At 36.1% G+C, this 8,117-nt stretch overlaps 1 protein-coding gene across 1 annotated transcript in view; it reads left to right on the forward strand.

The window, feature by feature from the left end:
• Positions 1-7,827, forward strand: part of LOC128616941 (urotensin-2 receptor) — a 28,749-nt gene extending 20,922 nt beyond the window's left edge. The window contains exon 3 of the mRNA XM_053639841.1: positions 5,690-7,827. The gene's annotated coding sequence lies outside the window, so the exon portion shown is untranslated. The remainder of the gene's footprint in view (positions 1-5,689) is intronic.
• The last annotated feature ends 290 nt before the right edge of the window (positions 7,828-8,117 follow it).

Here is an 8,117-nt window from a genome sequence, read left to right on the forward strand (position 1 = left end):
TTAGGATTTTCTGGTAGAGAACAGAATTCATGTTTCCCTCAATTACTGCAAGTTGCCCAGGCCCTGAAGTAGCAAAGCATCCCCACACCATCATGCTTCCACCACAATGCTTGACCATAGGTATGGGGTTCTTTATGTGGAATTCTGTGTTTGGTTTACACCAGATATAATGGGACCCCTGTCTTCCAAACAGTTCCACTTTAGACTCATCAGTCCACAGAACATTCTTCCAAAAGGTTTGAGGATCATCAAGGTGTGTCTTGGCAAAATTCAGATTTTGCCTCACCACACTTCCATGGAAGCCATTTTCACCCAGTGACTTTCTGATAGTGGAGTCATGAACAGTGACCTTTATTGAAGTAAGAGAGGTCTATAGGTCCTTTGATGTTGTCCTTGGCTCTTTTTGACTTCCTAAATGAGTTGATGCTGTGCTCTTGGAGGAATTTTGGAAGGTTGGCCACTTCTGGGAAGGTTCACTACTGTGCTGAGTTTATCCATTTGGAGATAATGGCACTCACTGTGGTCCCAGAGCCTCTGAACTAATCAGGCCTGGTGGTCCAGCTGAACCCCATTAAGAATGCAGTTTCATAGACTTGGAGAATTAGTAACTGTTATGGTACCTGAGGTGGAAGCAAGCGCAGGCGATGCCATAGCAGGAAGGCAAGGAACAGGCTGAAGTCATAGTTGTGATACAGGCAGTGGTTAGATGATCAGGCGAACAGACAACACTGGCAGGTAATTGTAGTCAAGACACAAAGCGGTAAATCCGTAAACCAGGAAGATCCAATAACTGAGAAGACAGCTTGGTTAGACATCTTGGTTAAACGGCTTGGTTAAACGGCTGAGACATGACGGCTGAGACGTGACGGCTGAGATGTGACGGCTGAGACGTGATGGCTGAGCGTTTACTTCGCAAAGCTCCAATTGTAACAAGGTCTCTTATAAACTGTGTTGTGAGTGTGTGTGAGATTGACTGCAAGTGTCCATAATCTAAACTCCAGAGAATGCAAGCGTGTACATGTATGGGAAGTGTAGTCATTGTCAGCCATGTTTGTAGTCCGCACTGCATTCTGGGAACTGTAGTTGCGAGCTCGCGACGACATGACAGTAACTATGGGGCAAATACATTTTCGCAGCACTGTACAGGAAGCCTTCATGATAACTGATAAATGTCAAATGTCAAAAATGATTCAAATTAAGGGGCAAAGTAAATATACAGACACTATGTCATTGATATAATTTAAAAAATCAAATGAATAGTAAAATTAATGAAAATTAAGAGTCAGAGGAATTGTACATAACACTCAGCACTCAACATACCATACATAATTATATTTTTACAGTGTCACTGTTATAAACTTCAGTATGTATCATATAATCCCTTTTTTAATAGTGTTATAAAGCAGGTTTTCATGACAGTGTTAGCACCAGTGCAGAAGACACTGTAGAGCATCTTTTGGAAGTTCTCACCTTCTCACATGGAGCCCTATAAACAAAACCTTAAAGTAAAGTTTTGCTGTATACGTTATAACTGTTGCACAGTGTTGTTTGGTGTGAATGAAAAGGGATACATGTATGTTTAGGAGTCAGTTACTTTTTTTCTGCACTACAGAATTACTGATGGACAGGAAAATGTATTCTTGAATCTTTGCACACACATTTTGTTTCAGAGAACACATTATCTATGCAGTTATTCACATACATTCTGAACTGCAGATCATAATGTGAGGATAATAACAGGTATTATCCAAAATAATCTGTCTTGTTATCCCCAAAAGTATTTCAGGAATTCAGAATGTTACTCATCAGGGCACACATACTGTACAGTCTAATAGCATCAAACCACTTGATGGTCACAAAGAGATGCATTATATATGATGCGGATAAGAAAACCCAGGAAACACACAACTAGAAAGTGAGTAGGATGCACTGAAGTGAGCACCAAAGTATAAATGGAAGCAGTCTCCAAAGGTAGCTATGTTTAGACCAATGCCTTAGACTATGCTTTATCATAATCACCTTAATAATATCAATATTTCCCTCAATAAATCTTTATAAATCCTCAAGAGCACATATTTCAAGGCACACTAACGGTGAAGTGTCAGTATAAGCAGCATGCCATGAAATGACTGGAGCATGTCAGGGATAAATGGGGCAGAAGGTGAAATTGAGCAGAGGGCAAGCAGTCATAAAGTACTTACTCTGAACAGCTGAAAATCAGCAGGAGCCCTTCCTTCTTTCTCGCCATCCATTTAGCCCTAAGCACAAAGCCATGTACTACTCACAGTACTTTTTACTCTAAAATAATCCCCCCAAGTCAAGTCAACAAATAAAAAAAATTAAAAAAAAAGAAACCACCAGGATATCAAGCTGGTAGTATAGCAAGCTGTAGGAGAATAGAAAGTAACCCTGCAATGTATCTTGAACTTAAAGTGCCCTCTGATTCAACCTCACTCTCAGTCTAGAATTACAACAGCTACATCAAAAGTGTAAAAAATAAATAAATAACAATAATAAAAAATAAAAACGTTTGTCTAGTGGGGCATGCTCTCAAAACTTCAGTCATACGTGTCTTAATCCAGTTATAATTAATACAGTGTTTTCTGTAAATCAGATGTGAACCTGAAAATCAGGATCATTATTAAACATGATTATACTTGGCTTATAAAAAATGCTTATAAAGTTTCTCATCAAAGTAAATGGACACTGGAACCAATTCGGAATGCACCTATTTAGTATTCAGTGACGCTCCTATGTATAGTGAAGCAGAAGGTGTTAATGAGCCAGACAACTGACTTTAGTGCTTTGCTATAAATCTAATTTTGTGGATTTTCTCCTTTTTACCTCACGGTGATGACATTTCTGCTCTATTTCTGGTTAATCCTAGTAAGAAGCTTGTGGCTCTGGCTCACTGTTCCTGGTCCTTTTGCCCTCTCACTAAGTCGATATAGCTGCATCAACACCCTGCTGATAGCTAGGACTTCATTTTAAATGACTCCAGGCAAAATTAAGGTCCCTAAATTACCATTTGATGAATATCTTAAAGCACAAATTGCTATTCTGGACACTGCTATTTTTAAATCTGTGTGGCTAGAAGTGTATGGGACAAAATTGGATGAGCAGGATGAAATTTGGAGAAAAGAAACCCTCAAAGAACAAAACAGTTGTTCAAGATTTTAATGAACACATGACAGTTTCTGAGAACAGCTGGAATTCTGGCAAATGTTGACAAACTTCAAATAATTAGTTCACACCTTGTGCATTTATAAATAATTAATCCCTCAAAACTCAATTGAAACGTCTTTGTTCCAAAAACAGGGTTTTGTTTTTGTTTTTGTTTTTAAAAAGCACATTTTAGAAACTAGTTTTGAAATGGGTGTACCACAGAAACAGCAGATGGTAGCCTGCTAAAATTGGGATACCATCTTATTATAAATATACTTCAGTCAGACTTTTGAAAAGCTTCACAGTATTTAATGTATGTTTACAGCTAGCAGAATAAATATAATGACCGATCATAATGACAGTGATCTTTGAAATTCACTGGTTGTTTCCTCATTATGAATGTATTCACTGCTAATACTTTTCAATCACCTATTTGTCAATTCTTTATAGATTTTGGACAACGCATTGTGTAGGGCTTATAACTCATAACTAGTGTACAGCATGCATTTAACAGCAGGAATCAAGTTACAAATGTATATGGAAATTTACAAATGGGCAGGGGGAATCCTTAGGCCTTAATTTACATGTTATAGAAATCATATGATTTCCAACAATTTAATTTCAACTTTAGGCAAAACTTTATATAAAATTACATGAGGTAATAAAGCATCATGAAGCAGTCTTTATAAAAGACCTGGAAGCTTTGAACATGTAGGACTACAACTGCATATCAATACATACTGATCACTTTTACTCAGATTTTTTTTGTTACAAGGCCAAGGCTGACCATGAACATTTGGTATGCTTAGGTTTGTTAACACAAGAGAGACTGTTTGGTTAACTGCCATTGTAGGTTCAGTTTTTGTTCCAGCACAGCCAGTGTTTGCTGGTCAGTGCCGGCGGGTTGCTATTTTGGTGGGTGCAAGCAATTTTTTTTTCATGTTTGCACTTTATAATCCACCCATGTGGTGGAATTTTTCAGCCTATTTTGGTCTAAAAATGTGCATGCATACTGGGATGGGTGGTATTTTTTGTTTGTTCATCAGCAGTATTAACGCTAGGTAAGACCTCAAAAGAAGAAGAAGAAGAAGAAGAAGAAGAAAAGACATCATCAGTAGACTTACTCACACCCCTTCATTATCCATTCTTTCAAACCTAACCCCTTTTTCACATTTGCGCCCCTCTGCACCATGTTAACAGTTGTCCCAATGGTCACGAAGATACCAGAAATATAAGTCCTTGTTTCTGTGCATGGATTCTGTGCATGTTTCTGTGCGTGTTTCTGTGCGTTTCTGTGCATGTTTCTGTGCGTGCTATAATTGTGAAAATGGAGCCCTCCAGAGAGGCTAAAGACAAGAAGGTATGATAGTACAGTACAGATTGTACAGTATTATACAGTATATATGTAATGTATATTCAGTTTCTCAGAACTGAATCTGTTCTCAATTCAATATTTAAAAATGTGTTAATTATGTATCATTATATATTCATAATTTGTTAATTAACATAATTAATTAGTTGTTAATCTAAGAATCTAAGAACAGATCCAGTTCTGAGGAAGACAGGGATTTAAAAATAGTCTTCAAGTGCTGGCATGTGCGTAGTCAATCTGCTTATATTATTAGCTTTATGTGCTTCATAATACCCAGGTCACCTTCAAAGTCTAATGGATTTTCTCAAGCAAGGCTCAACTTATCATGTCAAGTTCATCGTTACACGGTGGTTTCACCTGTTACAATGTGATAACCGGTAATAGTGTGCTCATGCTTTCCACTGTCAGGGAAGCAATAATAATATCATCAGTATAGCAGGGAAGACCAAACTTATTTCTCTTCATTTTTTTATGATAACAGAAAATACATAGTTTACCATGGTATTAATGACCAAAAGCCCTGCCCAGCACTTATTATTATTATTATTATTATTATTATTATTATTATTATTGTGATTATACTCATTTGTACTCATCCATTTGTATTTTTTTCCTCTGTAATTTCATTAGTTCTGTCTGAAGGAAAAAAATCTATAAAACTCTAACTCTAACTTTAAACTCTAACACTAACATCCACAGGCTTCTAATAGATTGCAGATTAATGTATGAAATGTTTTCAAGGGACAGAAAATGTATAAAATGTATATAAGTATAAAAGTGCCAAACTGTTTTATAATAGCATAAAATAGTGTAACAGGATGTGAGTAATGCACATGATTCCTCAGCACACAGAGAAACAGTCCAGAATGCGTAAACCTATTGATTTTTATAGTAACATGACCTGCAGGCATTTCAATCTAGGTAAGGCACTACCATAATAGGCAATACTGCAAAATGCAAGACAGATAAAGGCTTGGCCACTATGCATGATATAATCAATTCCACACTGAGGTAAGAGCACAACAAGCACCACTTATGCTCTAAAACCTAGAGAGAGTGGTCTGGGTCAGCATGAGCAGACAAAGAGCAGGTCTGCCAATTCAACAGCCTGGAGTTTTAACTGGGGACTCTTTCTTTATTTTACTCTTACAGGGAGAGAGGAAGAGCCAGGAGCAGGACAAGACAACAGGCATCTCCGTCCTCAATACGGAGGAAGCAAGGAAAGAAGAAAAGGAGTAAAAAGAGAAACAGAAGTTAATGCCTAAAACAATTTTATCCCCATTCCATGCATTTTGTAGTAAAAACTGATAATTAGTCAGGTTTGTCTATCAAATTCTGATTTGGTGTGGAGTTTTAATATTTCTTTCTTCAAGTAATTTATTTTCACGCTTTACATCCTTCAAAATAAATTTTTGTTCATTGATTCAGCAGTGTATGGCATAAAATTATATTGCAGCTGACATGCAGAAGACAGCAAATGTGCCTATGAATTTGACAGCAAGCAAAATTACAGCCAAGAAAATTTGTCCATCATCTCCACCTCACTTAAAAGCATCAAATTGATTAAAGCTTCTCTGTTTAACTGCATGAGACAATTACTGACCCTTTTCAAACTCTTGAGTTATATCTAATAGCTGCAGACTGATATGGAGAAGAGTGTACCACTTTCTTCTTCCTTACATTGCTCTGAGACCCTTGTGATGAGGGTGACAGGAGTTTGATGTCTGTCCTGTGAGCTGACCTGAGATCATTATTGTTCTGATCACACCTTGGCTGAAACTCTTCTGAGAGGGACATCAAGATGACTGCTTGCTTTTGTAAAACTTTTTAAATGGATGAATCAGGGTCCAAATCAAGTCTGTGCAATGACCGTCAACTACAGATTACAGACTTGCTAGGAGGAACTATTTATTATTAATAATAATAATAAAAAAAGTCTCCCTTTCAACATTTATATTTAAACTGTGTTAAAATACGTGTTCATACTACAGTTTCTGGTGTTCTGATGTGTTGAGATGTAAGTGTAAAAAAAATAATAAGCATGCACTCTTTAATTCAGTGGATTTGTCATATTTGCAGAAGTCATGATTGGTGACAAACTCATTGTTTACACAAAAGTCAGTGGCTTACCATTGTCACACAAGATGTAAAAGATTCTACTAAGAAAGCTAGATACATTGCCCATTTCCCTTTGATACATGGATCAACCCTAGTAAGGGAGTAAAGAAATTAATTCCTCTAAGCCTTACAAGTATTTCTTGTATGTAAAAACGGATAGTTGTCTATTGAGAAAAGAAGGACTCCTCACTCCAAGATTAAATTCTTTCCTTAGCAGGCCTCCAAAATATCCAGAACATATGGGGATTGTGTTTATCATCTAAATTCTTGTGAAAACATACACATTTTTGCCTAAAGTTCCATGCCTGCTTTGTGTATTAGGCTAAAGGAAACGGATGTGCAATGTAGAGATTGTAAATACTTTCTTTTCATTACAGCTTTCTTTACACAGGTCACACATTTATTTTATTCGTCTTTTTCTCATTGTGTCTTTGGAATGAAAGGGTTTTGTGTTTATTTAAGAGAATCATTGTGGCTAATGTACAGAATGGACATTCAATAAAAACTTATTAACTTATAATTTAATCTCTACTGAAAGCTTAACCATGTGTCTTGCTATAATCATATACAAACCCACATGCATTATAACTATATGGATTTAAGGTACAATTACTTAATTCTATGCATTCAGGCTATCTGCTGATTCAGATTTATAATGAAAAGTTTACCTATTAATTACATGTTCAGGTTGTAGATTTTGTAGATCATCCAATTTTATAGACTATATGAACAACATGTTCTTGGTATCCATCAGATTCACTCAAGGAATGGTTATATTTCAGGTTTGTGTAAATGCAGCACAAAGCTATTATTTTCTTTTCCCAGGTGAATTTGCCTAAGTGGAAAGCATGTTTAATCAATTATTGTTTAACTGAACATTGTCAAGTTGTGATCTGCAGCTGTGCCGAAAGTCATAAATAAATATTATTAATTTTCTTGTAAATAAGACAATTTAAAAATCCTCCCATCAACAATGCAATTATGAGGTAATGATGTTTAACAGGCTAAAGCATATTCCAGGACTCAATGATACTATATTCTAATGATACTATATGTTATGACTGTCCTCTGAGATGGTTTGATAATTTCAGGAAAATTGAGACATTTTTACATCAAGGTGTTTCTAGAAAGCTTAAATGACTGAATGAATAAGTGTATGTCTTGAGACTTATGACATGGGACTATTGAAGGTAATGGATGACTTAAGAGTTCACTGGTTGTTCAATTGCTTTAAATATGGTTTCATGATTTGTTTTGTTTTTTTCACACTGACATCAGGTTTTGCATTTTTAAATACATTAATTTAGGATCGTCTGCTAACATATTTTTAACTCAATTTTGGTTTATTTCTCAGAACCATAAAATATTACTGGCTCCTCTTGACATTAAAATGTCAGAAGACATCTTGATTTAGATGGTAAGACATCTAGATTTTAAGGGGGGAGGCACGGTGGCTTAGTTG

Source organism: Ictalurus furcatus, chromosome 13 (assembly GCF_023375685.1).
Source record: "Ictalurus furcatus strain D&B chromosome 13, Billie_1.0, whole genome shotgun sequence".
NCBI classification, from domain to species: domain Eukaryota; kingdom Metazoa; phylum Chordata; class Actinopteri; order Siluriformes; family Ictaluridae; genus Ictalurus; species Ictalurus furcatus.